Genomic DNA, 12,808 nt, shown 5'->3' with positions numbered 1-12,808 from the left:
ATGACAACAATGATGGCTCCCGAAGAAGACGTTCATCTTGGTGCCCAATCCTTCGCAAAGGCGGCTGCTATGGTGGCCTCCCTGTTGGGAATTCATCCTCCTTCTCCTGCAAAAGGTTAGTACCAACAAGAGGCATAGCACTAGAAGCAGGACCAAGTGGACATATAGGCGATGTACAAGTTAAAGCATAACATGGTTCATCATGATCAGCAAGAGCAGATTTAAGAGTAAATAAAACTTCTTTCATGGTACTTGATGGTTCATTTGCTGGTTTGCTAGAGTCTTTATCATGGCCTTTCTTTTTCTTTTCAGCAAGTTCCTTTTCATATTGCACAATTTCAGCAGGAGTTAAAGGAAGTAAAGCAATGGTCTTTTCTTTAAACATAAAAGTATATCTATTTTGCCTACCATGATGTACAACATTATTATCATATTGCCAAGGATGGCCTAACAAAAGTGAACAAGCTTGCATAGGCACGACATCAAAATTAGCATAATCATGGTATGATCCGATAGAAAAATGCACACGAGCAGATTGTGTTACCTTTGCCTTACCACTATTGTTGAACCACTGAACATGGTATGAATGTGGAAGAGCACGTGTTGATAAACCAAGGGTCTTGACAAGCTCAGAACTTACCAAGTTATTGCTGCTCCCTCCATCAATTATAGCATGAACACGGAAATTATTGACAATGAGGAACATTTGAAACAAATTATGGCATTGTAGCTTGTCTACTGGCTCAACCTGTGTACTCAAAACACGCTGAACAAAGATTGATTTGTAGTCTACAGGCGGCACAGTTGCAGCAAAATGACATCTGTTTCATAAGGAAATCAAGAACTAAACAAAATCCAAACCCTAAGGAGAGCGACGACTGCTAATTATAGAGTCTTGGGCGTCATCCCTCTGGACGTGCCCCCTAATGGGCCCAAACACGATACACGGTCCAACGGACCAAAAGACGGTGTCGCAGCACCCTGATAGATTCTGGATGCTGACTTATTTCAACGATTCCTGTTGATTCCGAAGGGTTTTTGACGTGAGACCAGTTGAATTGGCTTCCTTATCTAATAGCTTTCCATCCATATGTGGATCGTTGAAAACGGAGCCCGGACGCGCCCATGTGACCAGTTTTATAATAGACTGGTCTTGGAACCCGAGATGGGCTCCAACTTCAGTTGGACTGGGCCTCCACCTTGAGAAAGATGAATTGGACGCCCATGTTGGACCTCCTCCTCTCCTTGGCTTGTATGTGATGACGTAGTGATGTCCTCATCAAACAATTTATATGGGCCTTGTTTACACTCAACATGGAGGTGAAGAATTGTTAGTGGGATACACTGACAGTGACCTGACAGTGACTTGTCAGGAGATCTTGTTGGGAGAAGGATCACATGAGGTATGGCATTTTATCTGAATGATAATCTGATTACTTGGTGCTCTCAGAAGCAAAAAACAGTGGTATTGTCATCTTGTGAGGCTGAGTTCATGGCAGCAACAGGTGCAGTAATGCAAGCACTTTGGCTCAGGAGTTTGTTGAGTGAGTTAACATCAACAAAAGCAAAGAAGGTGCCACTGTATGTTGATAATAATTCAGCAATAGCTCTAATGAAGAACCCTATGTTTCATGGCCAAAGTAAACACATTGACACCAAATACCACTTCATTAGAGAGTGCATAGAAAGGGGCAGATTGTTGCCAGGAGGGTGTGCACAGATGAACAGAGAGCTGACTCATTGACTAAGGCTCTGCCAGTCGGTAGTCTGGTTATGATGAGGCGTTTGCTGGGTGTCAGGGATCTTGGTGCACTTCAGGATTAAGGGGGAGACTATTGGTGTAACCCTGGTGCACACAAGTAGTGACGTGGAGTGCTTCGGCGGGAAATGGAGGATTTGAATTTGCTGGAGACGCTGTGGTGGTGACCACGCCCATGCATGACACGCGGTGCTGCAGTTATCTTCTTCTATGTGTTATGTTTAGAAAAGGCAGTTGCCTAGTTTGCCATTGTGTCTGTAGTTGCTACTGGTATAAGTAGCCAGTTTAAACTTCGTATCTAACTACTTAGACCATTTGTAATCGTCATGTGCTGATCACATGTATCTGAGGAAAATAGCTCTGCCAGCGGATAGCTGACAGTTCCACATTGAGTGTTCTTTAGTTTTCAGTGCAAATTTTACATCTGTGTCGATTCCGGTTAGGATTAGCCAGTGTTTGAGCACTTGATCTTGATTCTATTTCCTACATTGGTGGCATCCTAGCCGACGCTTCGTGAGCCCGGGTCCCCTCGGAGCTCTCTTGGTACGTGCACAAGCGTGTGTGTGTTTGTCCACGGTGACCCCCTGTGCATTGCGTCTCTCTTGGTGACGGTGACGATGCTTGTGTGTGTATGTATGGCGTTCAGGGAAGCAGGACACGCTGGCGGCGAGCCTAGGCGTGGGCGCCAGCCTGGTGCTGCTGCAGTCGAAGAGCGCGATGTAGCTGAGTAGGATGGCGGAGCTGTGTGACCAGATGGAGCGCCTGCTCCTCGACGCTAGGGCGGACGTGCAGAGCTGCAATGGCCGACCCAGCGCCTCCGGCGACTGCACCGACTGCGCTAGTGTCGTCAAAGGGGACCATCGCCTGTGCTAGCGGTAAGGAGGAGGGTGCCCTATCACAGGCCGATGGTGATGGAACCATGACATACCGGATGGAAGCTGAGCTTGAGGTGGAGCTGTCGCGCTTGCAGATGCAGCGAGCCTCGGACATCGACGCCGACAAGCAGCCAGTGTCGAGGAGCGACGGTGAAGATGACAACCCGTTCGTGGAGCAGCTGATGGAGGTGATGTTGCCGCCACCGAAGTAGAGCGCAGACGGCGTGATCTCTCCAACGAGGCGGCGCGTGTGGGAGCCGGTGCCGGCGACAACCGCCACCGAGGCATGGGACGCCAACGCGGCGCAGATGAGCGGCATGGCGGAGACCGAAGAGCACGTTGTCTCCGGCCACGACGACGAGCGCGGCGGGGCGAACGGCGCTGAGCTTGGAGACGGCACTACCAGAAAAACTTCCTTTGCCGAGATCTGAGATTTTTGCCAAGAGCAAAAACGCGGGCTCTCAGCAAAGAAAACGTTTGCCGAGCATGGCTCTCGGCAAACACCAGCCGTCGGCAAGTGACAAGATTGCCGTGGGCCTACATCTCGGCAATCAACAGCTCTCAGCAAAGTGGGCCGTTTTGCCGAGAGCCGCGCTCGGCAAAAAATGCCCGTCGGCAAAACAGTCCTTTGCCGTAGGCCGCGCTCTCGGCAAAATCAAGCTCTCGGCAAAACATTGCTATGGGCCCATAGCCGTGACCTGCCCTGACGGCGTCACCGCTTTGCCGAGAGCCCCTCCGTTACTGCGCCCCAGCCCCGCCATGCACGGCCACGCGCGCCACGGCGGCCACGCCCGCTGGTCGTGCCCTCCACGGCCAGCCAGCCTGTCCAAGGCCGCCCAACCCCAGCCACGCCACGCCCCGACGCCGGCCGCGCCCCTCCTCGCCCGCCCCACCACGCACGCCCCTCCTCATCCTCACCCTCGGGCTCATCCTCGCGCGTGCCCCGACTCGCCCTCGTCCTCGCCCGTGCCCCTCCTCGTCCTCGCCCTCAGGCTTGTCCTCGCCCGCACCCTGACTCGCCCTCACACGCGCCTCGACTCGCCCTCGTCCTCGCCCTCAGCCTCGTCCTCACCGTCGGCCTCGCCCTCGGCCTCATCCTCGCCGTCGGCCTCACCCTCGCCCTCGCCGCGGAGAGGAACAAGGTATACTAAGTAGTATTAGTGGTAGTAGTAGTTAGTAGTTGTAGTAGTAGTTAGTAGTTGTAGTAGTGGTAGTAGTAGTTAGTAGTTGTAGTAGTGGTAGTAGTAGTTAGTGTAGTAGTAGTTGCATTAGTTAGAGTAGTAGTTGTAGTAGTGTTAGTAGTAGTTAGTAGTTGTAGTAGTGGTATTAGTAGTGGTATTAGTAGTAGTTAGTAGTTAGTAGTTGTAGTAGTGGTATTAGTAGTGGTAGTAGTAGTTAGTGTAGTAGTAGTTGTAGTAGTTAGAGTAGTAGTAGTTGATAATTAAGCTGCATGTGGTTCCTTGATATATATGTGGTTGTCGGCCATTGTGCCATGGTTTTCTTTCAGGTTTGGAAACCTCACCGTTCAGGGGAGATGCTGCCGAATTTTTGAGTTGACGTTATTTTGCTTCTTTCTTTCTTTTTGTAGGAGCCGAGTCGGAGTACCCTGGTGTCCCCAGGTCTGCCCGCACCGCATCGCCTCACCACTGCACTGACTCGCCACGGCCCCGCTAGCCTGACTTCACCGCCACCTAAGGTATAACCACTCTTTCTTTGTCCTGGTCATGTATCTCCATGTAACCTAGTTAGGTGTCTCCCGTTAGAAAGAGATACGGTTAGAAATATGCAGATCTTTGCATATCAATAACCGTATCTGTTTCGAATTATTCGTGTTTTTTTGGACAGCCCGAGGATGCGCAGATGGTGTTAGTTTCCATGGTCTGCTCCGATCCAAGACAGAGTTTCGACAGTACCTTCCTGTTGTTCTCCAGATACACAATCTCCCTGTCGGGACGTGTATTTGGAGAACAGCGGGGAGGTGCTGCTGAAATTCTATTTTGGATAGGACCAGACCATGGGAACTAACACCATCTACGCATCCTCGGGTGGGATTAGGACCTATCCTTACCTATTAGATGGTAGGAACGACATGTAGATGCAAGTCCATGGTTATATTTATTACTTGGTGATATATATGTTAGAGGATGGATGACCGTGAGTGGATGTACTCGGGCCACCGGAGCGCTCGTGAGATTACCAGAGAATGGGTCGACAAGACCGAGGCTTTCATCAAGCAAGTATTTGACCAGGCTCCCAGAGCGCGTGCCGTTTTTGTCCCTACATCAACTGTAAGAACAGAAAGAGGCAGACAAAGGGGGTGATGACTTCACATCTGGCTAGGCATGGATTTACGAAAAACTATACCTAGTGGACCTACCACGGTGAAGCCGATCATGTGAGAGAGGAGGTGGTGAGACCACGTGTCGAGGATTACAATGCTGATGCCGGGGTAGCAGCTTGGTTAGATGACTTTCACGAAGCACACTTCGCTGACAGACGTAGGCAACAGGAGGAGGAGCCAGAGGCAAGCGCAAAGGCGTATTACGACATGTTGTCTGCGGCAGGGAAACCCCTTCATGGCCACACATAGATTTCAAAGCTTGATGGCATTTCACGCTTAATGGCCTTAAAGTCCTAGTTCAACCTCAGTCGAGAGAACTTTGATGAAATGTTGACAGTTATTGGCTCCATCCTTCTGGCCGGTCACACCACCAGGGCAACCTTAACATCCACAAATTTGGGGCTAGATGGGTACGTGACTTGGTGTAGCTTCATTTATTCTTTCAGACGTTTATTCCTGCATGATTTATAATCATCTTGTTGTTTTTCTCGCAGTCGGCTGCGCATCAAAACCAGCCATGCAGAGAGCTCAAGTCATGGGTTCTGGCCCACAAGGGCAAGGCGACAGACAACATCAACTGGAACCCGGACGACCCAGCCGAGTCGTTCACCAACGAGAGCATCCTCGCGCATCAGTCAGTACACCGAGGCGGCAAGGGGAGTCCATGGGGTAGACTAGGATCCGCACACCGCGGACATTGATGGCGACATTGTCATGAGGGTGGGAGGACGCAAGAAGCATGGGCGTTACCTCATCGGCAACAGCACGCTCGACCTGCACACCACTCCCACTCTCTCATAGGTCCGGACAAGCAGCACGAGCGGTAGCGTGCCCATACGCCCAAGGCAGGACACTTCGACGCATCGTGTGGCAGCACTACAGGTTATTTCTATTTTATTCGTCGTTCATTGGTTTTACATTCCTCGAAATTGCTTGTAACAATGCGGTGAAAAATTATAGGCCCAGGTGCATGCGCTCGAGGAGCATAAGGCTAGGGTGGAGGAAGAGCGACAGAGGGAGCGGGAGGCCGAGCGACAGAGGTGGGAGGCCGAGCGGGCGAGGTTTGACGCCTTGGCTCAGTACGTGGCAAGTCTTGGCGTCACGATGGGTCGTCCAGCACCACTAGAGCTGTTCGCTCCTCCACCGCCTTACCCATACCCACCTTACTCATACATGAGTTCAACTTCTCTAACAAAAGCTCTTTACTGTGCATGTCGGCCATCGTGCCGTTGATATGTGATGGGAGGCCTTCGTGCCGTTGATATATATGTGTGCCGGCCATCGTGCCGTTGATATGTGGTGGGCGGCCATCGTGCCGTTGGTTTTCTTGTAGGTTTTGGAAACCCCACCGTGCAGGGGAGGTGCTGCCGAAATTTTGATGTGTCTAGGCTTAGATTACAATTTTATACCTAGTTCTGCAAAATTTAACTTGTCTACGCTTAGATTATAATTATATGCCTTAGTATTACTATAATTACTAATTTTTCTTCTCCTTTGTGCAGAATCAATCGGCGTGTTCGAATGATGTGCCTGAGCAGACGCCGTCGGGAGGGTCGTGGCACCAACCGTATCCACAACTTCCGCCGCATCAGCAGCCGTCGAGAGGGTCGGGGTACCAGCTGTATCCACACCTTCCGCCACAGCAGCAGCCGCCGTCGGGAGGGTGGGAGCCTTGGGGGTGAGCCTGTTGTTCTTCACCATGTATTAGCACTTTGTGACATGAACTTGTGTGAGATGAACTTAGCACATTGAGATGGACATGTGTTGTTGGATTTGAGATGTTTAGATGGATTATAATGTGAGACATGTGATGTGGATGACATATTTGTGATATATGTGATGTGGATGATGTGTTATATTTGTGAAATATGTGTTGTTGAAGCTGGAAATATAAACAAAAATAAAAAAATACTCTCTGGACTCTTTGCCGAGAGTAGGGCTCTCGGCAAATCTGCCTCTTTGCCGAGAGCTTGGTGGTCGGCTCTCGGCAAACCTTTTTTTTTTGAAAACCACCTCGACCGCAAATCTTTTTTTTTAACAATTCTTTGCCGACGGTCGCTCTCGGCAAAGAAGTTCTTTGTCGACGGTCGCTCTCGGCAAAGAAGCTATCACACCGTTAGCGGTCGTTTGGCCGTTACTAGGGCGCACCAGTTTGCCGAGAGCTAGAGTTTGCCGAGAGCCTTGCCATTACTCTCGGTAAATATTTTGCCGAGACGGGCTCTCGGTAAAGAATCCTTTGCCGGTAGATGTTTTGCCGACGGCTCTTTGCCGAGAGCTGCTCTCGGCAAATAGTTTGCCGAGCGGGAGTCCGGTAGTGCGGACCTCGATACCGTGGCAGAGAAGAGTCCGACGGAGCTCAGGACGAAGCGCACCACGTCCTCCACCGTGAGCCAGCACAGCTTGCCGTGGTCACCGGCGTGCCACCTCTCCTGATCGCGGCTAGTGCGCACCATGCGTGCGCGTGCATGCACCGGTGCGGTGCACGAGGACGACGGTGGGCCAGGACTTGGAGCGGACTGTCAGCTAGATGAGGTGGACCAAAACTGAGGGCCCCACACGTTAGATGCATAGTCAGCATGCCACATCAGCGGGCTGAGTAGGTTAAGATTTGTTTGACCTAGATGAGACCTGGAACTAAGTTTAAGGACTCCAAAATACCATTTTAATAGTACATACACCTAGATAACATCACATGCCAAGTTCGAGGACTAGCCAATAATTTTTCTCATTTTTTTATTTGTAAAAGTGTACAAGTACAAATGTTGGCCTCAATGAGAGAATTTAGACACATGCATGCTAAAAAAAGCGAGCAGGACATATATAGGTTGAAACATGTGGTGGCAACTTTGGGGGTATGACCCCCGGTACCCGCAAGGTTCCACATGGGTCGAGCCGTTAGGGGAGGCCCAGCTTACAAAACTATGCACGGGTCTCACCACTGGTCGAGGCCCAGCTCGTAAGACAACGCCACGCGAAGTATGCTGCAGGACGACGTGCTTCACAAGGCAACGTAAAGATCCTCGGTGATATATGAAATCTGCTCGGATACGATAGATATTATACGATCTGTAACTTCCTATCTTATAAACCGATAAGAATGGAAATAACCGATCTGTAACTCTACCCCCAAGCTATATAAGGCGGGTAGGGACCCCTTCGTTTTCATCTAATCATACGCAATACAATCCACAAAGACACATGACGTAGCGTATTACGTTGAGCTAACAGCCTGAACCTGTCTAAATCGTTGTCTCTTGCGTTTTGTGTCACCATCCAGTTTCCTCACGTGCACCGTCACCGATTCATCTATTACTGTGGACATACCCCTCGATAGATTGTCAATCAGATTTCATCGACACTGATCCCAAACAAATCACTGTAACATAATCTGAGCCCGGTACCTCTGTACATTTGGCTTACTAATTTCGCTCAACCCTGAAAGATGTAAACGCTCACACAGCATATATGTGCTTTATTGTCATCTTGTACAAACAAAGTCTGGATTCCCGTTTCGACACATGAATACAGTGTAACATACCTTATCGGCATCTTAGAATCTTCAGCATCCTCAGGATCCACCACTTCATCCTCTAGTATGGGCATCTGAGATACTTCGGCTTCCGCAGGTCCATCTGCTGGTGGTAAAGGCTCGGGCTCGGGCTCGGGCTCAGACTTGGGCTCGGGCATGGGCATGGGCATGGGCACCTCAGATTCATCTTCTACTAAGGACATGGGCATCCCATATCGGGGTGATTGTGGTGGGTACGGGTATGGATAAGACGGGTAAAGGTAAGGGTAAGGATATGGGCCCGAGCGCGGGTATGGATACGGGCACGGGTAAGTAAGGGCACGAGCACGAGCATGAGCACGGGCCCTTGTGGAGTTCCTCTTCCTTCTTCCTCTTACCACCATCATTCTTATCCGCATCGTCCTTCTTTGCCTCCGTAGGCTTCTTCTCATCATCAGGCCTCTTTTTGCGATCGGAATCCTTGTCGTAACCGGGCTTCTGTTCTCCAATGCGAAAGGGGCCAGCATGCTGGATAACAATCCACAACATGGTGGTGAGCTCACCACCACGGCTGAGCTGCTTGGCATGGGACTCCCTGCTGCACCTGACGGCCGCGTACAGCAGCTTATCCACCCACACGTTGAAGATGAGGTCCAGCATCTGGACCACTAATACCGCTGCTGCAAACTGGCATTTGTCAGCGCACCAGCAATGCATCAAGAACGAGCCGCCTGCCCTCAGTTTCCAGCCAGTCTTGGTCTTCGTTCCTCTTCCGTTGCACCAGCGCGGCAAGATTCTCTTTTGTGTTCGTGTCCCCTCCTCCCTTACGGTTACGGCCGTTGTTCCATATCTGCTCCAAGGTTGTGCGCGTCTGCTCCAGTTGGCTGTGGAGGACAAGGCCCGGCAGCATCTGCCGGCGCTTGGCGACCAGGAACATGAGGTACTCGGACATCGCCTCGACCGCCGCCACATGGCCGCCGGCTGTCGATGACTTTGGTATCTTATTCCTTACTCTGTCGCGCGAGAGGAAGATGCAGGTGGCGATGTGCCACGCGAGGACGTCCTGCTCGAACTCACGGCCGGGGATGGGCTGCTCGTCCGGTCGACGAAATAGCTTCGCGGCCCTCTGGACGGCCTCCTGGCCCCAGCATGTCGTGATGTCCACCATGGTGTAGGCACCACCGCCATCAGGACGAGCCGGCGGGTTATCGGCCGTCGGCAGTATCCTCTGTACCCGCTCGAACACCAGCTTCTTGACGCCTCGAGGAAGCTCGTACAGATACCTTTTCTCCTCCAGCCCGAGCTTGCTGGCCAGCCACCGGCGCAATGCGCGACGAGGAACGGTGCATTCGTGCAGCAGGTTGTAACCCCGATGGTGCCCGACCACTTCCTGTAAGCGACGGGATCGACGCCCAACGCTAGCCGCAGTGGGTCCAGGTCCAGGTAGACGACGGCGCGGTGGAGCCAGCGCCAGCCTGGTGGCGAAACCAAGACCAAGTCCGCTGCCGCCGCCGCCGCGCCAGCTTCTCCGTCTTCTTGAGGAAGGCGTACGTCCACGTGGACCCGAGGGCTCTCAGCAGCCACGCCACGTCCAGGGCGAAGGCGGCGCCCAACAGGAGGTAGGTGATCCCGACGAAGGATGCGGATGCCCCGACCGGGTGGCGGTGGCTGCCCTTGTTACCACGATCACGGTGGAGACAGAAGAGCGACGCGGCGGCAGCGGTGCAGACAGGCGACATGAAGCGGATGAGGTAGCCTGGCCACGTGTGCGCCATGGCAGCCTTGGTGTAGAGGACCTCGTACATGACTACATGAGGGAGAGCTCCATCTCCGCCACCTTGCACATGCTCCCCCACCGCAGGGAGAGTAGCTTGTCGCTGGCACGCTGCCAGGGCGACCGTCGGTCAACGGATGAATCCACCAGGAAACGACGCCAGACGTGGAACAGATCCTGGGCAAGGAGCAGCGCCTCGCCGTCGTCAAGCGCCCGTCGTCCTTCGTACGTGCTGATCGGCCACGCTGGAGCTGGAAGACCTGGATCTGGAGCTGCTGCAGGCCCCTGCTGACGTCGACGACGACGATCCATCTGCGGCCGCTGGCTTCTTGTTCTTGCTTGATTCGTCCGGCTCCTGCTCCTGCATGTTGTCCAAATTGGCTCGCCGTAGAGCGTACGTATGCCCTCTCCATGTACCTGGCGGCGCCCTCGACGAAGACGATGGCCGACGCTGCGAACAGAACCCTGCTGTTGTGGCCGCGATATATTTAGTTCCAGATGGCATACACGATCGACCCCCGAGAATCTGAAAGGCCATCTCCACCGTTTTGCGCAGGGAGAGCATGTTTCCTCCAGAGCGTACGCGGTCATGTTGTCGGGGCCGCCGAGGTGGAGAAGGAGGAACGCCGCCCAGAACGCTACCAGCTGCTGCTCCTTCCCCGACGCGCCGCCGGCGCTGGCGCCGCGGAGGGACAGGTTGCCGATGGCGCTCGTCGCGGCGATCTCGGCGAACTGGTACAAAGTCCACAGGATGGCCCTCAGCGCCCACTGGAGGATCCACAGGCTGCCGGACGCATGGAGCTAGAAGGACAATGTGGTTGTCCAAACCAAGTTTGAGACCCAATTCATATAAGCTTAAGGACAACCAGTCCAACCATTCCCAACTACCATAAAAGGCACGGTCATCGTCAGAACTTTCATTTGTAATGGTCGCGGGCTTTTCAAGAGCAATTTCTAAATTTAAATCACAACACCTAAATGAAACCGAATTTGTTTAGACCAATCATTGTAGTTCAGCCTTTTAAACTTAACAATACCATAACTTTGACACATTAAGTTAATATAAATGCTACAAATATTTAAATACGCCCACACATTTTTAGAAATAAATCTGGACACAACGTTTTTGAGACGGGGAGAGTAATTTCGAACAGGAAGAAAGCCATCGAGATACACTATCTCTTGCCTCAGCAAAGTTTGAGGAGGGACTATTCGAGATCTGAAAAGAAAAACACTTGGGACAAAACAACTTAAGAGAAAATAAAAAGAAAAACACATGGCGGACACGGATATACTGCAGGCTGGTAGTAACAGCCCCAGCCTCCAAGCTCTCACGGACGGCGGCAGGTTCCAAGCTCTCACGGTGCAGTGGAGGTACGCGGCATCGGCGGCGCATCCGAGGACGGCACGGCGGCTGCACCTGTGCGCCATGCTGAGGGCGTGTTTAGATTCCAAAATTTTTTGCGCAGTACCGTTACATCGAATCTTGCGGCACATGCATGAAGTACTAAATGTAGACAAAAAAAAACTAATAGCATAATTAGATGAAAAATCGCGAGACGAAACTTTTAAACATAATTAGTCCATAATTAAACATTAATTATCAAATATAAATAAAAATACTACAGTAGCCAACATCTAAAAATTTTTGGATCTAAACGGTGCCTGAGCCTACGTGGAGCTCTTCTAGGCGAGGAATCAGCCAATGCATTGATGATCCGATGTACCTTTTCCTTTTTTTTAGGAACCGATTGTCCTTTCCCTAGGATTGATGTAGACTTTTATGGGTCAACGGAGCTACGTCTTGGGCTGTTGTTGGGCCTATAATTACTATGCTTCATATTTGCCTAGTTCATATTTACTGAATTTACCAATTTACATATATAAATATATATATTTATAAGTTGAACTCCGGAACCGTACACCGGAATGCACTGGTATTGGTACGTTCCGTTCCAATAGGCTAACTGGAATTGTCACCGGAACAGAATTGATAAGTTTGCTAAGGTCCCGTTCGTTTAGCAGAGAATGAGTCCCCGGAAAAAATCCAGCTGGAACAGTAGGCTTAATTTGTATAAGGAAGTAAATCTAGAATGAATCCTGGGCCTAAAAGGAGCTAACCGAACGAGCCCTAAAGGGTATGTATGTATTGTCGCACTATGGTTTGAGCATATATAAATAGTGAAAGCTATGTACCATCTTTGTCTCAGTTTCTCCCAAAGCTTTCATATCTTATCTCTCCCCCTTAAATAATCTCAATCTCAAAGCTTTCATATCTTTGTACGATCTTTCCCCATTTGTCATTAATTCCCATAAAAAGATGTGCTTCTCATTGATACAAAGGTATGCATTTGGGGTAGATGGTTGATGCTTGAATCTTGCATTTTTTATGGACATCACTTGATTGTTGAAATGACACCACTTGTAGATACCACTTGTAACTTGTACCACTTTGTATCTTGTGTAGGGCTTCTTGAGATACCACACATAGGATTTTTGATCTTGATATCAATTAGTGGGATACCTCCCCCTATGTGATAGCATGGGTCAT

General features: G+C 50.8%; 1 pseudogene; it reads right to left on the bottom strand.

Annotated features, from left to right (window-relative positions):
* Positions 1–8,394: 8,394 nt before the first annotated feature.
* Positions 8,395–11,163, bottom strand: LOC136499448 (uncharacterized; annotated as a pseudogene).
* Positions 11,164–12,808: the final 1,645 nt, after the last annotated feature.

This window comes from Miscanthus floridulus, chromosome 13 (assembly GCF_019320115.1).
Source record: "Miscanthus floridulus cultivar M001 chromosome 13, ASM1932011v1, whole genome shotgun sequence".
In the NCBI taxonomy this organism is placed as follows: Eukaryota; Viridiplantae; Streptophyta; class Magnoliopsida; order Poales; family Poaceae; genus Miscanthus; species Miscanthus floridulus.
This window is presented reverse-complemented; position numbering and strand designations above follow the sequence as displayed.